Source organism: Paramisgurnus dabryanus, chromosome 7, assembly GCF_030506205.2.
Source record: "Paramisgurnus dabryanus chromosome 7, PD_genome_1.1, whole genome shotgun sequence".
NCBI classification, from domain to species: Eukaryota; Metazoa; Chordata; class Actinopteri; order Cypriniformes; family Cobitidae; genus Paramisgurnus; species Paramisgurnus dabryanus.
The window spans coordinates 48,340,644-48,359,944 of NC_133343.1; the positions used below are offsets into that span (position 1 = coordinate 48,340,644).

Below are 19,301 nucleotides of genomic sequence, written 5' to 3' on the forward strand. Positions count from 1 at the left end.
CTACAATTACATCTGCAAACCCCGCCCCTCCCGCCGTGGAGGTGGTCTTGCTGTTATTTTCAACCACAACTTCCGGATCACTGAACTCACTCTCCCCTCAGTATCATCATTTGAATATCTCGCCTTCAAAGCTCTTTCAACCATGACAGTTATTCTCATTTATTGACCACCGAAACCAAATCCCTCCTTCCTTTCTGATTTTACTGAACTCCTCACACTAGCTTCATCTTTCTCTCCACGTCTGCTGCTACTCGGTGATTTGAACATCCATATTGACCCTCCTATCTGCACACTGTCATCTGAATTCAATATTTTACTGGACAACTTCACTCTCACCCAACATGTCTCATTCCCCACCCATGAAAAAGGACACATCCTCGATCTGGTCTGTTCCTCTAACCAACCAGTGCTTGACCTCCATCCTTGCCTCTTTCCCCTCTCTGATCATAAACTGATACGTTTTACCATTCCTTCTCCAACTCCACGCCCCCGCCTCCAAAGAGAAATCACCTTCCGTAACCTTAAATCTATTGATCACCATCATCTCTCTGACCTGATCTCCACCACTCTCAACCTGGACCCCACCCTCACTTCACCTGATGATCTCACAAATCACCTCAACTCTGCTTTGTGTACCTCCCTTAACACCCTGGCCCCCCTCAAAACAAAAACTGTTACTTTTAACACTTCATCACCTTGGTACACACCTGCACTCTGTAAAATGAAACAAACTGGTCGCCAACTAGAACGTCTGTCAAAAAAAATCAGCTCTTACTGTACACCAAGAGGCCTATAAACTCCATCTCACTTCCTACAAAGACGCCCTCACCCTTGCCAAATCTACGTATATCTCCAGCATCCTCACCATCCCCTGTCAAAACCCTAGAACCCTCTTCTCCATAATGAACAAACTCATCAAGCCTCGGACCATCACCCTCCCTACCTCTACTCCTGATCTGTGCAACTCATTCCTTCACTTTTTCGCTGAAAAAATCAGCATAATTTATCAGTCTCTATCCTCTCCAAAAGACCTCCCAGTAACTACTCCAGCACCGGACATGGCTGCCCTTCCCTCTCCTGATTTAACTCACCCTCCTCCACATTGCCTCCTTTCTCAGTTTAACTTGGTCACCACTCCTGAAATCCATAAACTCATCAGCTCCTCTAAACCTACTACATGCTCACTTGACTACCTCCCTACTCCACTTCTGAAGTCCTGCCTCCCTGTCCTTTGCCCTTACCTCACTAACCTCTTCAACTCATCACTGTCTGTTGGATCTGTCCCATCTGCATTCAAAACTGCTGCTGTCACCCCAATCCTCAAGAAACCGGGTTTGGATCCCTCTTCACTAAATAACTACCGCCCAATATCCAACCTCCCCTTTCTGTCTAAAACCCTGGAACGCATAGTCGCCTTACAATTACAAACCCATCTTCATGACAATAATCAATTTGAACCCCTCCAATCTGGCTTTTGCCCCCTCCACAGTACAGAAACCGCTCTCCTCAAAGTCTTCAATGATCTCCTCACCTCTGCTGATGCTGGTTCCCTTAACATTCTTATCCTTCTCGACCTGAGTTGCAGCCTTCGATACTGTGTGCCATAACACTCTGCTCACCAGACTTAAAAACCTTGGTATCGAGGGTACTGCACTCAGCTGGCTACGTTCTTACCTCTGCAACAGATCCCACTTCATCTCCCTCCATAACCAGACCTCTGCAACAGCCACAGTCACCCAAGGTGTTCCTCAAGGCTCTGTACCCGGCCCCCTCCTCTTTATCACCTACATCCTTCCCCTTGGTCAGATATTTCGACATTTCAACCTGAACTACCACTGCTATGCTGACGACACCCAGATTTACCTCAGCACAAACTCCCCACACAATCCTCCCCTCGGCCACATCAATTCCTGTCTGTCAGCTACTAAAACCTGGATGCAACAGAACTTCCTCAAACTCAACAACAATAAAACAGAATTCCTCATCATCAGCTCCAAATCTACACTCAACAAAATCAATAACCCCACTCTCACTATAGATGGCACCACTGTTTTTCCATCTCCCCAGGCACGCAACCTTGGCGTGATCTTTGATTCAACCCTCTCCCTTGAGCCCCACATCCGTCAGGTCATTAAAACATCCTTCTTTCACCTCCGCAACGTTGCTAAAATCAGACCCTCACTTACACCTCCTGCTGCTGAAAGACTCATTCACGCCTTCATTTCCTCACGACTGGACTATTGCAACTCACTACTCCTTGGCGTCAGCTCAACTTACATAAAAAGATTACAACTGGTTAGGGCTGCACGATTCGGAGAAAAAATCTAATTGCGATTTTTCTGATCAAAATTGCGATTTGCGATTAAAAGTGCGATTCATTAGTATATAATAAAAGAGCTACATCCAGGTTTGTTGTGGTGGTTTTAATAGCACCAAAGAAAGATGCTGTGATACTGTTTATTTAAAACCTCTTAAACATTGTGCCAAGTTGTCTGCAGGACTTTGCTCTTCTGCAGACCTACTTTTTTTTAATCTAAGGACATTAAAATACATTTAACAAATTTTTTTTGAAAGTTTTATTTAAAATAACATATAGGCCAACGTATTTTGGCTGTCACTACAACAATGCTTCTGACAAGCAAATGTTTAGTTTTTTTCTTTTAATCATAAGACTATACTCATCTTGTTTTACTTTTCAGGCATCTGTCATAAATGTAAATATATTAGTTATTAGAATCTATGATTTAACATAAGCAAAAAATACAAATAAAACACTGCACAGTCCTCACTGTAGGATTTTAAATGTGGAGCTGCAGAAGCTTGTTCAGTTAAGAGTAAGGAGTGATTTTAATTTTTGGTGTGTAATAAACATTTCTGACACAGAAAGCACCAGGTTACTGTCTGTCACTTTAAGACACAGGACAGCTTTAAAACTGCTCTGCTTCAATATACTGATAAACATCCAGCTGTTTATGTTCACTTAGACAAGAAAGAAAACTTAAGTTTAGTGATCACGCGTGTGCTGACTGCTCTCTGTGTGCGCGCTTCATGAACCCTCATGCCTGTAAATATTCAAAGTGGTGCAGATGTGCGCGTGCAAGAAAGTATAATGTACCTCTTTCGTCTGCTGTGTTCCGGGCTTTAATGAAACCTGCTTATAGTCTGATGAGGCGCTTGTCATTGTTTGCGATGCATGACGAGAAACGGACGTATATACATACACACCTTTCTTTAAGTCCAACATTACACAAAAGGGAAATGTTTTCGCGCATTTCTGTCCTTTCATTTGCCGGTAAATGAGTTATAATGGGTTTTAAAAATGACTGAATCCAAAATCTGCCAACTTCATGACATTCCGCGTTGTGCAGTTAATTCCATTTGTATGCATTTCGCGATGCTGTCCGTGTTTTCCGCATCGCGGAAATCATATGGCCGTACACTTTGTTGAGGAGTTGAACTGCTGCTCGCGCTCATGTTTTCCAAATGGTGTTATCTGACGTGTTGTCAGCACCTCAGTGTTAATGCACTCTATTGGTTTAAACTGCATCAAACGTAAAATGCGCATGAAGCGAACTGTCAAAAACTGCGTACTAGATGATTGTTATATTTGATAGTTTTGAATCGAAATAATCGCAGCTCTTGCGATTCGAAAATCGCATCCATTCACATCGCGATTTCGGTTTAAAAACGATTAATCGTGCAGCCCTACAACTGGCCCAAAACGCAGCCGCACGACTCATCCCCCGCTCCAAATCTTGGTACCACATCACTCCAGTTTTAAAACAACTGCACTGGCTTCCCATTTCCCACAGGATCCAATACAAAATTTTGGTTCTTACTTACAAAGCCATCCACCACCTGGCCCCATCATACCTCACTGATCTCCTCTCCCCCTATCAAACCTCACAGTCCCTAAGATCCACCTCAGTCGGTCTCCTCTCCATCCCCAAGTCCAAGCTCTGCAGTTTTGGGGACAGAGCTTTCTTGAGGGCAGCCCCAAGGCTCTGGAACTCCCTTCCCCTTGTGATCCGCAACTCTGAGTCCCTTACCATCTTCCAGTCTCGCCTCAAGACCCATCTCTTCGCCTCTGCCTATCCATATCCCCCCTTTATTTTTTATTTTTATTTATTTTTTTCTCCTACTATCTGCCTTGTAAAGCGACTTTGAGTTGAGAAAAGCGCTATAAAAATGCAATTTATTATTATTATTATTATTTTCATCTCATCTTCTGGGGTTTGTTTTAAATTAATGTCACCTTAAAACCAACTGTGAATATGTGGTTATTACACAATAAATGTAATTCTGTCCACTTTGGCAAAATAAGGGTTTATTTTAGATTAAGGGATTTCTTTAACCAAGTCTCTGATTAAAACATGCAGATGCGCACACCAACATTGACAGAGAACGTAGGCTGATGCGCTCTTATATCTACGTGGTTTTAAAAACAAACTTTTTAAAGCTTAAGACATTTTTTACCCCTATGTTCTGATTTGTATTTATAGTTGCACCTAAACTCCAAGTGTGAATATGTGTTTATTACACAATAAATGTAATTCTGTCCGCATTTTTAGTTATGCCTTAGAACCATGTCTCTGATTTAAACATGTCAGGTTTTTAAGATGAGGCGCCCATGTATGTTTTATGACAAATGCTATTCGATCTTAATTTTTTGTTTTTAACATCCAAAGTTCTTATACACATTCAATAATTAAATATCTAGTCGTGTCTGAGTAAATTTATGTCTGATAACGCATGAACCGCTCGTGTGTGTGTGTGTGTTTGCATGTGTGCATCGATGTCTCTGGTTGTTAAAGTCTCGATGTTAAGCCTGTCCCCCATTGACAAAAAGTAAAAGGGGTTTTTTTAGATTGTAGGCTTCATTACACAGATACTGATTAAAGCATGTTATCTCTTATATGCAATTTAAAGAAACTTAGAAGTCTTAAGACACTTTATCACAAATCCTATGACGCCTTAAATCCATCTGTTATCCCTTTAGAGGACAATAAAATGTTTGCAAATATTATTTATCAAAGTTTGATGATGTTATAATCCAGGTTGTCACTAGCGTGACAACAAACATTTCTTTTAAGACAAAAACATTTAACAAACATGACATGGCTCACAGAGACACACTAGACTTTTTTTGTGTGGGTTTGTTAAACAGGGTTGTGTGCTTCCATGAAACTAACTATAATAAGCAACAACAGATAGGACACGGTTCTACATAACATTTAAAATCATGTACTTACGTTAAATAGGTAAACCTTAATTTTTACTAAATAAAATAAAAATATACTATTTGAACATCTTAACTGATATTAGGTTAGGTTTAAGATGAATCACCGTCTATAGCTTTATGACTTAAAGAGCAAACCCCCAGTGATAACTACGAAACCGCACACACACACACACACACACGCATCCTGTGTGTGTGTGTGCGGTTTCGTAGTTATCACGTGGTAGGTGACCAAACGACCAACGCCACAGGGGTTCCCAGCGGGCACCTTGACGTCAATTTGACATCAACAAATAGTCAAGATTTTGACCACCATGTATAACGTGCATGAATATGCATATTTTCATTATATTTTGTAATTATTTCCTTGTGGTTGTAAAGAGGCCCAACAAAGGTATCGATCTGACATGTTTTTTCTGGTCCCTATATCTCAGGTCAATATCATTGACATTAAATCGATGTTGATTTGATGTCAGGAAATAAGATGTCAAATTGATGTTAAATTTATGTCAAAACAATGTCTGTAAAAGTATATTTATTACTCATTGTAAATCAATGAGACTCATTTTTAACATCTTGTAAGTTGTAGGTCTATGTATTTTGCATGTGGTTTTTTTTATTTATTTAAATCCTAGCATGTTTACAAGTAGTTCACATTTAAAATGACACTATAATTGCATATACTATAAAAGGTCAATTTAATCTGATTTCGAAGCTTGATATTGAATGATCCTCCAAGCAGTCATATGACCGACCTTCAACGTTGAAATTTGGTTGAAAAAGCTTAGTTGTTTGTTCAACGTTGACACAACGTTGAAACAACAGTGAATGGTAAACAGTTGCAAAGGGTCAATAAAATAAATGTTTAATGACATTGTAATTTGTGAATCATTCAGTAAAAAGCTGTAAAAACTCGTTTTATGAAACTGATAAAAATACTATTTAAAAATTTACCAAAAGTAATTGGGAGAGTTAAAAATGTAATAGACACATGCAAATAAACTATTTTTATTGTTGTTTTATTGTTATTATATTTTCATCACAGTGTCTTACATATAATATGTTAAATATAAATTTTAAGAATACCATTAATAATAAAATACATCAAGACTTTTATCAGTTTAATTCATACAAGTCAGTTTGGAATGTTTGATCCTGACTAAAAAAATAGCGAGGTAATCTCGCGAGATTACAGCCTCCCCATATAGAGATTACACGAGACTGGAGAGTTTAACGGCTGTCTGCGTGATCATCGAGAAAGTGCATCGAGGTAAGGAAATATCAAGTCAATAAGTCAATGTTTAAAACGCGTAACATTATTTTATTCACACATAAAATGTTTTATGTTTAATATGCATCGTGCTTTTTCTGTTATTTGTGAACGTATCCGTTATAATGGTTGATTCGCTATTCCACGGCATGTTTTCGCCGAAATTGGACTACGGTTACATTAATATGATTGTAATATGAATATTAATCAATTAATATGATATCTGGTCTTATCAACTTAACCACTTGGTTGTTTATTGCTTCAGAAAAGCACTTAAATGTAAGGGCTTTTTGGACAACTGTTCGGTAGAAAAGCGTTGATATCGTAGTTCAGTCAGTGAATATCTGATAGGTCTTACAGGCGCCACAGACACCTCTGTCATTCATTTGTAAAGAGGAGCAGCACGGCAGCTGGATGAGTGCGGTCAGTTAATTAATGCTGCTTGCTTAATTTCATGTTACTGATTAAGTGTTTATACTTAACGTTAGATGAGATGTTGGTGTTTTATTGCTCGCGAATTTGCAATAACTGCATTTATCAGGCATCACACGTTACGTCACATCCTTATGCTTGTGTCTGCGGTCCCTCGCGCTGTATCCATGATTTAAAGCGGAATAAAACTCTTAACTCCTTTGTAAGGAAAAAGTCAAACAGTGTAAGTGGTTGGCATGTGCTATTTGAATTGAAATGAAGTGTAATGGTATTATTTTGCTTACTTCTCTTGATGAATAATTAGCAAGTTTAATGGAACTTGAAAATATTAGTTATCCAGACAAATGTGCTCTTGTTTTCAGTGTATTTTTATAACTCTTTTGTAATGTCTTTGTTATCAGAGCCCTTCAAATTAAAAATAGTGATGGTGATCTTGTCAATGCTGAGATTTTAATGCATCACCAGCCATTACATCTGTCTGGATCAGGTAATGTTGTGACATGTTAACCCTGATATTTCACAGTATATACTTAAATGCATTATGCAAGTGTATGCATTACATTCTGATAAAGGTCATCATTTATAGAATTATCTTTTACTATTGCACTAATTTTACTTTTTTATATGTTGTCAGGATTGAAGAAGAATCAGACAGCAAGGGTTGTCAGATCAGAAACGTAATAACACAAACATAAGAAACTTCACAGGTAAGCTTTTTAAAACCACCTACTACTTGTTTCTCAGTACTGGTTTATCATTGTCATTAGGAAAATATTAGAAATTAATTCAGGATGCAATGGTCTCTGTTCAGCACAGCAATTAATTTCTTCTCTATGTCACTATTCCCTCTATATTATATACATGTTTCACACCCTTTGTTTTCAATAGACAGAGTCAGAATTTAATTCATAGTTCAGAGCAGATGTTGATGGAAGTTTTGAAAAGGGTTCATATTGACAGACAAAATGGATCTTTGTGGTTGTGTACATAACAGCTTTCTTTCCTTCTTATCTTTATTAGGGCTGTGACAGTGACAGTATTTTACCACCGCGATGGTAATGCACCAATTCACCACTGTGGTGCGGTGGTTATAGAATGTGTTTGTGTGAGGGGGGAGGTATATATCTTTTATATATATATATATATATATATATATATATAAAATGCATACATATATTTTGAAATATAAAAATGTAAACAAAGATCAGATATGATGTTTCTTAACAAATGTGTGTGTTCATAGGCGGCAATTTCTTTTTCCGCCGGTGGTTGCTCATCACAACCTCAAGCTTTACTTCGCAACGCCAGGTGCTCTAGATTCTGGAGCGCTCAAAGGCTTTGAAGAGGTGGAAAGTGGCGCAGTCACGTTTTCGTGTGAATTGTGAAGTTAAAGGTAATGTTTTTCCTGTGTTTTTGATTGTGTTCATGTTTTGTGTGAAAAAACAGTATTTTTCACACAATTTACTGTATAGTGCTGTTTTCACTGTCCTCAAAACGGGCTGATGTCTTCCTTGTTTTATGAAGTCCCTCCTTCAGAAATATGTAACGAGTTCTGATTGTGTAGTTTGTTTAGTGTGTTGTGATTCAACAGCAGCTTAGCTTAGTTAGAGCTAGGGCTGCACGATTAATCAAACACGATTGTCACACACATCTCGTCAGTAAAGCTGGTTCCTTGATAAGTAATAAATCACCATCAGCTGCTTTCAGATGGAGCACCATTTACTACACAGACCCGACAAAAGGAGAAATCATTGCCGATTATGAATGCGATATTTTCCCTTTTGTCAGTGAACTACGGCTCTGTGTAGTAAATGGCGCTCCATCTGAAAGCAGCTGATGGTGATTTATTACTAATCAAGGAACCAGCTTTACTGACGAGATGTCCGTGACAATCGTGTGTGATTAATTGTGCAGCCAGAGCCATTTGAGCTTAGCTGGCGACTGACGTGTTCCTGTGGGCGGAGGTTAGTCAATGCTCGTCATTCAACCAGGAATTAGAGGGCTATAGTACAAACTGGCCGTTCACTGTATGGTTTGAAAGGGGAATATATCGCTTGGCAGTAGGCTTGTTGCGATAGTCGGTGAAACGGTGATTACCGGTGCTTCAGCCTCTCACCGTTTAGATCACCACCGGGACACCGTCTTTCACCGTTGTTTTGATATTTTCTTGTAATTAAATAATTTAGTTTTGTTAGAGAGAGCAAACACTTACAACTGAATGTGTCTGCTGTTTGAATTCAGCGGAGCTGAACTCGCATCATCACAGAGCAGCGGCTGCGGGTGTCAGATTTCATTTATTTCTGTCAGACTGCGGCGAGCAGATGATGGCAGAAGCCGCGTGCTTACTCGTTTTTGTTATAATATACATATATGATGTTTAATATAGGTCAGATCGTTTTGTTGTTGTGTTTTTTCATTAAGAATAATAATAAACCCACCATTCAAGCAGCGCTTTATGAAGGAATAGCCGGTTGCTCTGCTTGGGACTGGCGGGTTCTGTCAGAAGTACCTGCGCACATTGACTCAAGCACTTAAACCAGCTGTTGTACTCGCATTTGCATGCAAATTCATACGCAATTTAACGCAGCGTGTGCAAGCGCTGGATTTAAACAACAGTTGCATCTAATTCAAAAGTGAAAGTAAAATGCCCCTATATAATGCATTTATAAGCCCCTTCCACCCGGTGAAACCGGTATCACCGGGTTTGTCACGCGCTGATTTACCGGTGGGAAAATTCTGTCACCGCAACAACCCTACTTGGCAGTGAACTTAGAGCATAAATAATACCTTAGCTCAAACAGCAACATTACACACAAACTAAATTTGCGATCAGGAAAAACAGTACCTTTAATGTGAATAAACTGAACATATGTGCTTTGCCATTTCGCTGGGTGCTTGAGCCGAGCTTCTGAGCACCCACGGGATTGGCGCCTATGTGTGTTTATTGTAGCACTTCAATCCATGAAACAAAAAGTGAGAAACATTATTGGGGTTACAATGTTTCCAGCAGCACTAAAAACATGTTCTGATGGTGTACGGGTAGCGCAGATTGATACTTTTTCGCAACCTTGAGTGACCAAGAAAGAATATTTTGCCTCTGTTCTGCTCCCAAGCCACCGTGTCATCACTGATATCAGTTGCAAATAGCGCTCTAACTCTGAATCTGCTGGCTGTTTGCGTTCACACAAACTTGAAGATATCTCGCTGGGGGAGATTGTACTTTATATTTTTTCATAGTTTGTGACGTGCACGCAACCGCAGGCCGCACTTTACCACCACGGTTGTTATGAGAACTGTCACAGCCCTAATCTTTATTTATTATGGCTCTAATCATCACTTTTAAAATTATGGCTATGCCCATGAGTTATAAAATTCAAGTTATCACCAACCATTGTAATCCACCACCAAGCTACCGTGTAGTAATGGAACCTTACAATATATTTTTTACTTGTTTTGGATTGTATTCCGATCAAATTCTAGTAATCCTAATAATTAAGATGCAGTGTTTTGTATTTCACAATTTATGTTTTCTTTTTAAAAGGGGCTATGACTTGTTTTTTATTTTTTTTATGTGTTTTATATTGTAGGCAGATCACCGTGCAACTTGGTGAAGTCATGTGTCTTTCCAGATGGCCAAATCTGTACCCCTCAAAAAGTAAGGAAATAATAGTGTCCCATGACAAAAAATGGAAACATTCTTAATTTTTTTTAATAGTTGTGCTTGGGCCACAGTTTTTTTTATGTTTTTGTACAAATGAAATATGTTTTTTTTTTCAGAACTTTATTAAATGCCATGATAGACAAGATGAGCCTTAAGAGGAGATTTGGGAAGATGCTGTTTCATAAGTCTTTGCTTTGCCAGATTATCTGTGGTAAGTTTGTAAAATCTATATTAAAAATAGGACAAGAATATCTCCTAATCAAAATTTTTTGATCAGGTTGGGGTGTCTGCCAACGTGATGCCTTGCTGGTCTGGTTTGAGTTTGAAGTCTCTCTCAGACAGTCCAGAAGGTCTGGAGTCCATCTTAGCTTTCATTGGTAAGTGACTGCACAAGAGGCTGTTTGACCCACACGTAAGGTAAACAGTCAATGTTTGCTTTGTTTAGCATCTCAATTTGGGGGGGGGATATAGATAACGCACCTTTTGAAGCAGCAGTTACAGCCTCAGGTCTTTTTGGGAAGGATGCAGCAAACCTTGCAACACCTGGATTTGTTTTTTAAAAAACAGTTAGAAGCACCATTCACTTCCATTGTATTCTTTTATCCTGCTATGGAAGTCAGTGGTGCTTATGGTCAGTTTGGTTACAGACATTCCTCAAAATATCTTTGTGTTCATCAGAACCCTTTAAGGTGTAGAAACATCAAGACCAATAGGAGACACCTGAGCTAAATTCCAGGTATTGTTGGAAAGGGTCTGAATATGTATAATGTAAAAAATTATACATTTGCAAACGTTTCAAAAAACGTTTGCAAATGTAAAAAAATGTATGAGGAAAAATGTATACAATTGCAGTATCATGAAAGAACATAACAAAATTGAAAAGTGAAGAGGGTCTTAATACTTTCTGAATGCACTGTAGATGATCTTAATTGAAGCTCATTGTCACATTTGTAAACACAACAGCTTTCTTCCTTCATCAGCTATGCTATGTTTCTAGTCAGACCATTAAAGAACACACATCTTGCCTTCATGTGCAATAACTTTTTTTATACATGGCCTAAAAAACATAGCATTTTTGACAATGAAATAACATGCGGTTTGTTTTTCCTCTTTAGATGCTGTCATCATTTTTTAAGTGCATGAGCCAGAATGGACGGGTGGTGGTGGCCATAAGAAGACTGTCAACTAAACTAGGGTGACCATACGTGCCATTCTTCCCGGACCCGTCCTGTCCAGTCTTTTGGAACTCGTATTTGTCGACCGCATACGTCACAGAGGATTATTATTATTATTACAGAAAAGCAACCGTTACATTTTAAGGTAAGAAGAATGAAACTACGATTGTATATCTTATGTTTTTAACTGAATGGCGTATGCGGTCAACAAATACGACTTCCGGAAGACGCACCGAAATCCTGGACGGGATGCGTCCGGGAAGAATGGCACGTATGGTCACCCTAACTAAACCAACAACAAAATTCATATTTGCAGTTATAAATAAAATGACTTTTAAACCTGATTTTGTTTTCTTATTTTATGATTTCATTCTATATTTGGAATATTCAATTTTTGCACTACTAACTGGAAACTGTTTGAAAGAATGTGTTTTTATTAAAAGACAAATTTCAAAGGTGAATCATATGCCGGCTGGGATATCAAAATAGCATTAAAATGACATCAACATCATAACATCCTGATATCAAATAGATGTAGAATTGACATCAAAATGACATCAGCAGGGGTCAAAATCTTGACATCAACACTTTGACGTCAAAATGACTTTCATTTTTGACCTATTCTGTGATGTAATTTTGACGTCGATGTTTGATGTCAAATTGATGTTAAATTGACATCAAATGCCCGCTGGGGTTGTGAAGCGGAGAAGGAGGCCTGTATAGATGAGAAGCTCTTCTTCTGAACACAGAACCTTTACCAAAAACGTAACCCGCATTAACACAGCACAGAACAATTTTGAACAACTGTGCCGGATTCGCACACCCTAGAGGTCTGTTTTATGTTTTGCAGAAACTGTGGACACGATCCTTTTGATGCTGCGAAGGTGTCCGAATTTGCAAACAAACTATCAAACGCTGCGCGGCAGAAACTGTGGATACGATCCTTTTGTTGCTGAGAAGGTGTTTGAACTCAGAAACAAACAAGCAAGCAAAGTTGTCTACGATGCTACGGATTCTTGAAAAAGATGGCACAAAGATCATTCGAACGACTTCGCAATGGCCAGATGGGGTATGTGTATGGTACCGACCTTTTTAAAGATATGCTTAAAAATAACTACAAGCGGGAAATGATCAATCTACTATGTACTGTTATATACAAAGATGCCAATGTGTGCCTGCCTCCAAATTATTGCAAAGCTAACGCCGAGTGTGTAACCAGACTCAAGGAAAAAACACATGGTGTGAAAAGTATAGATGACTCTCTCAATAACATGGTTCAGACGGTGGTCCAGGCCCAAGAGGAACCCAGTGTGATTATTAGAAAGGCCCTAGAGATATTTTATGAATGTGACGAGGTCGAGTTTTACGTTGTCAATATCATAATTATGTTGGCCTTTGTAATTGATGTATGCATTGATATGCTTGTAAAGAAACGAGAAATTAATGTATGTGAAATCACAGAAAATGCCGTAGATTTCATGTTTGAAAAGGGTCTTGGTTCATGCATGCACTTTCTTTGGTATCTAGACAATATCATAACGTTTAATGATGATAATTAAAAACCAATCGTGTGAGCCATTGGCATATCTTACGCAAGTTTTTACAGCTGTTTTTTTAGTTTTCCAAAAGTTTTAATCTGATTTATTTTTTACTCAACATTATGATTGGCAATCCATGTCCGTCAACAATTGTATACTTTAACAAATACACCTTTCTTAAGTAGATATTTTGGGTATCTATACTTTACTGGAGTAATTATTTTTCAGACGACTTTTTACTTCTACTCCTTACATTTTCATGCAATTATCTGTACTTTCTACTCCTTACATTTTAAAAATCGCCTCGTTACTATTAATTTCGGCGGGTTTCCTTTTTTATTTTCCGGATTGTCATCGTTAAAAAAATTGAATTAAATTGCATCATCCAGATGAATGCGATTGTGGTTGGATGAGAAGTATAAACATACACCATTCCGACTCCCTATTGGTTTGTGCGCAATCCCCGCCCCCCAGCTGACTGCAGATGATCAAAAGTTTGTTCGATGCTGCTGCAAAGATAAACATAAAAGAACCGCGAGAGCAATTAAAAAGCATGCGGAGCAGTTTGCTCTCGCGATGCTTTAATTTCATCCGCCATCCGTTTGTACAGTAACAGAACGCGGCATTCTGTCTTCAAATGGAAAAGTACGAAATAAAACTCGCGCATCACTTTCAGGTCAGTTCACATTCACAAGCCTGTGTAAATGTATAGCTGGCTGCTGACACCAACTCATCTGTGTGATTTAAATAGTGTAACAATACCAATTTTTATCATGTAACTTCGGTTGTTCAACTTAAATGACATTGTGCTGCGTTGCGTTTTGAAGAATGGTAAAGATGTATAGGGAATGTGGAGTTGACGTCACGCCGTGTGGCATTATGGCCATAATTGCAGGATCGCGTCCTATCCCGCTGTATTTGAGTTAGTGTGTTGGAGGTTGTTTTTGTATTTTCTGTCGAGATTTTAATAAACTTCAATATGTTTGTTCAGTTCTGCTCGATCAAGAACTGCCACAGCAGGTCACACGATCGTTCAGGGAGGAAAATGAACAACGGAATACGTTTTTTCAGCTTTTATTTGAGGGAAATCGGTGGAGGAGTTGACGAAAAGACGCCGGATTGCGTGAAGATCCTGAAAAGATTTTGTCCATTTTGCAAGAACTATATGGTTGTTCTCAATCTTATGTTGCCTTACAGGAGGACTTTTTCTCTAGGAAGCAGCTAGAGGGGGAGTCCTTACAAGAGTATTCACATGCCCTGTTTAGTTTAATGGAAAGAGTGGTTAAGTGTGCACCTAATGGACTGCCTAATTCTGCTGTTTTACTTAGAGATCAGTTTGTTGAACATGTTAATGATCCTAATCTTCGCAGGACTTTGAAGCAGACGGTCCGAGCGAAACCAGGTTGCACACTACTTGATGTAAGGGCTGAAGCAATTCGATGGGAACGGGAAGGTAGACCTATTATTGATAGGGCTAGGAGTCATTCTGTTCCATCCATTTGTGCCATACAGACTTTTAAGGATAATAGTGGACAGCAGCAGCCCTCTATCCAGATATCTGAATTAGCAGAATTGAAAGAGCTAATGCTGAAACAACAGCAACAGCTTAATGAACTTTCTGAACGTTTTATGTCTTTGCAGCAACCCCGTACACACACTTCATTGTCACGTAATGCCCCAATAATATGTAGACGTTGTCAGCAGCCGGGCCATTTCGCTAGTAGTTGTGATAATGAGCGTGTTTTGCAGGCTCGGCACCATCAGCCTCGTGTGCAGCCTCGCCCGCCACAGAATGTGGCTCCCAATCAGCCGACGGAAAACTAACACCCTCTGTTTTGCAGAGCCACAGAGCAGAAGGGGATATTACTGGCTCAAGGTTGCCCAGTCCTGTAAGTAATGAGACTGTTTCTCAATTAGTTGGTATGTGTCCATCAATTACTGTGACAATGGGGGGAGTGCAAGTAAAATGTCTTTTAGACACTGGGTCGATGGTTTCTACCATTTCTGATACCTATTTTTTTCAGCATTTTTCACAAGTTCCTCATGCATGTCAGTGGTTACAGCTTAAGGCCGCTAACGGTCTTGACATTCCTTACATTGGGTATGTGGAGCTTGATGTTCAAGTACTGGATAGGGTTATTCCTAAGCGTGGCATCCTGGTGGTGCGAGGCTCTCAAACCTCTACATCCACAACTTCCGTGCCTGGTGTGTTGGGCATGAATATTATAAGGGAATGTTACACTGAGTTATTTGGGCATTACGGTCCAGATTTATTTGCCCTCCCACAAGTCACGCAGGCTCCTGATGTTTTGCAACAAGCCCTTCAGTTATGCCATCAAACTCAGCCTGAGCGTACTGGGTGTTTGGCTAGGGTTAGGGGTAGATATGCTATGTCTGTCCCTGCTGAGTCTGTGAGGTTTATTGCAGTTACATGCTCCCAGCAGGTGTTTTCATTAGCTAATACTGCACTTTTTGAGCCGTCTTCTGGATGTACTTCTCTTCCGTCTGGTCTAGTACTTTATCCAGCTGTAGTCAAGGTTTGTAGGGGTACAGCCTATGTCCCCATAGTGAATGTTAATAGAACTGCTGTAAAGCTTCGTCCCCGATGCCCATTAGGGATGTTACATCAAGCTCAAATTGTCAGTTTACCGGCAGGGATTTCAGAAGTATACACTGAATCCCATGATCTAGAGGTAGCTAGGGTAAATTCCCACGTAGGTCAGGTGGACCCCATGTATGAGATTATAAAATCTGTAGATCTGCAGGCGTTGTCTGCGTTAGATCAGCTGAAGGTGAGAGACTTGTTGAGTAAATATGCTTCTGTATTTTCAGCACATGAGGGTGACCTGGGATGTACAAATCTTATAATGCATGAAATTCCCTTAGTCGATGATGTGCCTGTTCGGCAGAGGTACAGACGTATACCTCCATCTGATTATGATACTGTTAAGCCCCATATAAACCAGCTTTTAGAGGCCCAGGTGATTCGGGAGAGCTGCAGTCCTTATGCATCCCCTATAGTTCTTGTTAAAAAGAAAGACGGAAGCCTGCGGATGTGTGTGGACTATAGACAGCTAAACAGTAAGACTCGTCGAGATGCCTTTCCATTACCACGCATTGAAGAATCCCTGGATGCACTTTCTGGAGCTAAATGGTTCTCTACCTTGGATTTGGCCAGTGGATACAACCAGGTGCCCATGGCTGAGAAGGATAAGGGGAAGACTGCATTCTGCACGCCATTTGGACTTTTTGAATTTAATCGTATGCCCTTTGGCCTCTGCAATGCACCTAGCACATTCCAGAGACTTATGGAACGGCTTTTCGGTGCACAACATTTTCAGTCTTTACTGTTGTACCTGGATGACGTTATTGTGTTTTCGTCTACCGTAGATCAGCACCTTGTCCGGTTGGAGTCTGTGCTGTCTAGACTACAGAAGGAGGGACTAAAAGTTAAGCTGGAAAAATGCTGCTTCTTTCAAACAGAAGTGAAGTATCTTGGCCATGTGATCACTGAAGAGGGTGTTTCCACCGACCCTGAAAAGGTAGCGGCTGTGTCAACTTGGGGCCATCCCACCACAGTGTCCAAGTTGAGATCATTCCTTGGATTCGCCAGTTATTATAGACGTTTTGTGGAGGGTTTCTCCAAATTAGCTGCACCATTGCATCATCTGGTTGCTACGCTTACTGGCAAACACCATAGGGCGAGTGCAAGGCACCCAATAGGAACTGCATGGACTAAGGAGTGTGAAGAGAGTTTTAATAACTTAAAAGTCTCCCTGACCACTGCCCCAGTGTTGGCTTATGCGGACTTTTCCCTGCCTTTTATTTTGGAGATTGATGCCAGTCATAGTGGCTTGGGAGCTGTGCTGTCTCAAGATCAGGATGGACGAGTAAGGCCAGTTGCCTATGCCAGCAGAGCTTTATCCCCCTCTGAAAGAAATATGTCCAATTACAGCTCTATGAAGCTTGAGTTTTTGGCCTTGAAGTGGGCGATGACAGAAAAGTTTCGCGAGTATCTTTTGGGACATAAGTGTGTTGTGTGGACTGACAACAATCCACTCAGTTATTTGAATACATCAAAATTGGGAGCGACTGAACAGAGGTGGGCAGCCCAGTTATCTGACTTTGATTTTACAATTCGTTACCGCTCAGGAAGAACAAATGTTAATGCAGACTCTCTTTCAAGGCAACCTCATTCTGTTGACATCTCATCAGGGTTAGACCCTCTTCTTCCAGGGACTCCTCTTCCAGAAAGTTTGCAGTAACATCCTGACTTAATACCTACTTTGGTAACCCAACTGGCAATTTCTGTGCTCCCAAGTCATGACATTAATCACTTGATCACTCTTCAGCAACAGGATCCAGTTATAGGCCCTTTTCTTAATTTTTGGCATCAGAAAAGAAGCCCTGATCGGTTGGAACGGAAAAGACTTTCTAGGTCTGTTCAAGAACTGGTACGGCAGTGGGATCGTTTGTTTGATCAAGAGGGGCTCCTGTATCGCAGATTCCACCGGCCCGATGGTGGTGAAGAACAATACCAGTTGATCCTACCTGAAGCCTTGAGGGAAGAAGTATTGCAGCAGTTGCATCAGGGTCACGGGCACCAGGGCATCGAGAGGACAACGGAGTTGGTGCGGCAGAGGTGCTATTGGCCAGGGATGTATGAACATATAAAACAGTGGTGCCAGCGCTGTCAGCGATGTGCTATGGCAAAACCCCTTCCATCCATAACTCGTACTCCAATGGGGCATCTGTTGGCCTCTAGACCAAATCAGATCTTAGCCATAGATTTCACCCTTCTCGATCGCTCAAGGGATGGAAGAGAGCATGTCTTAATTATGACTGATGTCTTCTCTAAGTTTACCCAGGCAGTTTCTACTAGAGATCAACGGGCCCCTACAGTGGCAAGAGTACTTGTTCAAGAGTGGTTCTATAAGTTTGGGGTGCCTGCTCGTATCCACTCCGACCAAGGTCGAAATTTTGAAAGTGCTCTAATTCAGCAGTTGTGTGAACTCTATGGAATCCAGAAGACCCGCACTTCTCCTTATCATCCCCAAGGAAATGGACAGTGCGAACGATTTAATAGGACGTTGCATGGCCTTCTGAGAACTCTTCAGCCAGATCAGAAGCATGATTGGCCCCTTTATCTCCCCCAGATGATTTTTTCATATAACACCACTATTCATCAATCTACAGGGGAGTCCCCTTATTTTTTAATGTTTGGTCAAGAACCTCACTTACCTGTTGACTTTCTTTTGGGTAGAGTTAAGGAGCCAGTAACAGGATCTGTGAGTGAGTGGGTGCAAGAGCATCGCCAACGTCTGCAAATAGCTTTTGATACAGCTAAGGAACGGCTGAAAGCTGCTGCAGTCCTTCGGAAGGAACGTCATGACCAGCAGGTGACTTCTGTGGGTTTCAAGGAAGGTGAGCTGGTCTATCTTCGAGCTAATGATATTCGAGGAAGAGCAAAAATCCAAGATGTTTGGGGGCCTACAGTTTATAGAATAATTAAAGCCCCCAAGGACGGTGGGGCTGTCTATTCCATCTTGCCCCTTCAGGGAAGTGGTAATGTCAAACATGTGCATTGTGTCCATCTTCGAGCTGCACCTGTTAACTTGCCACCTGCATCCCCGGTTCCATCAATAGATACTGGTTCAACAGTAGGAGATGAAGAGCTGGAGGGAGATTGGTGGATTGCTCCTCAGACTGTAGAAGAGGCCCCAATTTTGGATCTTGTGGAACGTACCTTGAGTCAAGAAGTGGGTGTCCCAGTCGTTGATGATGTAAATCACACGGACGAAAGTTTGGACTCTGTTCCTAGTACTAGTGGATTTCAACCCAGACGAAGTACCAGAGAGACTGCAGGAAGACATTCCAACCCCCATCATTTGCCAGTAGCTATAAGTAGAGTTGATAGGGCTGCAGCCTCTCAAGTCCCTGGGTGTAGTAATATGACATTGGCTGTTTTTAGGCCATGGGTTTAGTT

General features: G+C 40.5%; 1 long non-coding RNA gene across 4 annotated transcripts; it reads left to right on the top strand.

The window, feature by feature from the left end:
- Nucleotides 1-6,450: 6,450 nt before the first annotated feature.
- Nucleotides 6,451-12,336, top strand: LOC135735391 (uncharacterized). 4 transcript variants are annotated; one of them, XR_010527545.2, is made up of 10 exons: nt 6,451-6,509; nt 7,343-7,428; nt 7,576-7,648; nt 7,962-8,058; nt 8,185-8,334; nt 10,529-10,596; nt 10,719-10,813; nt 10,880-10,979; nt 11,281-11,338; nt 11,718-12,336. It is a non-coding gene; the product is annotated as an uncharacterized lncRNA (long non-coding RNA). The 4 variants fall into 4 exon arrangements; XR_010527544.2 differs by lacking the exon at nt 11,281-11,338; XR_012337092.1 differs by lacking the exon at nt 11,281-11,338 and having other exon boundaries at nt 8,231-8,334.
- The last annotated feature ends 6,965 nt before the right edge of the window (nt 12,337-19,301 follow it).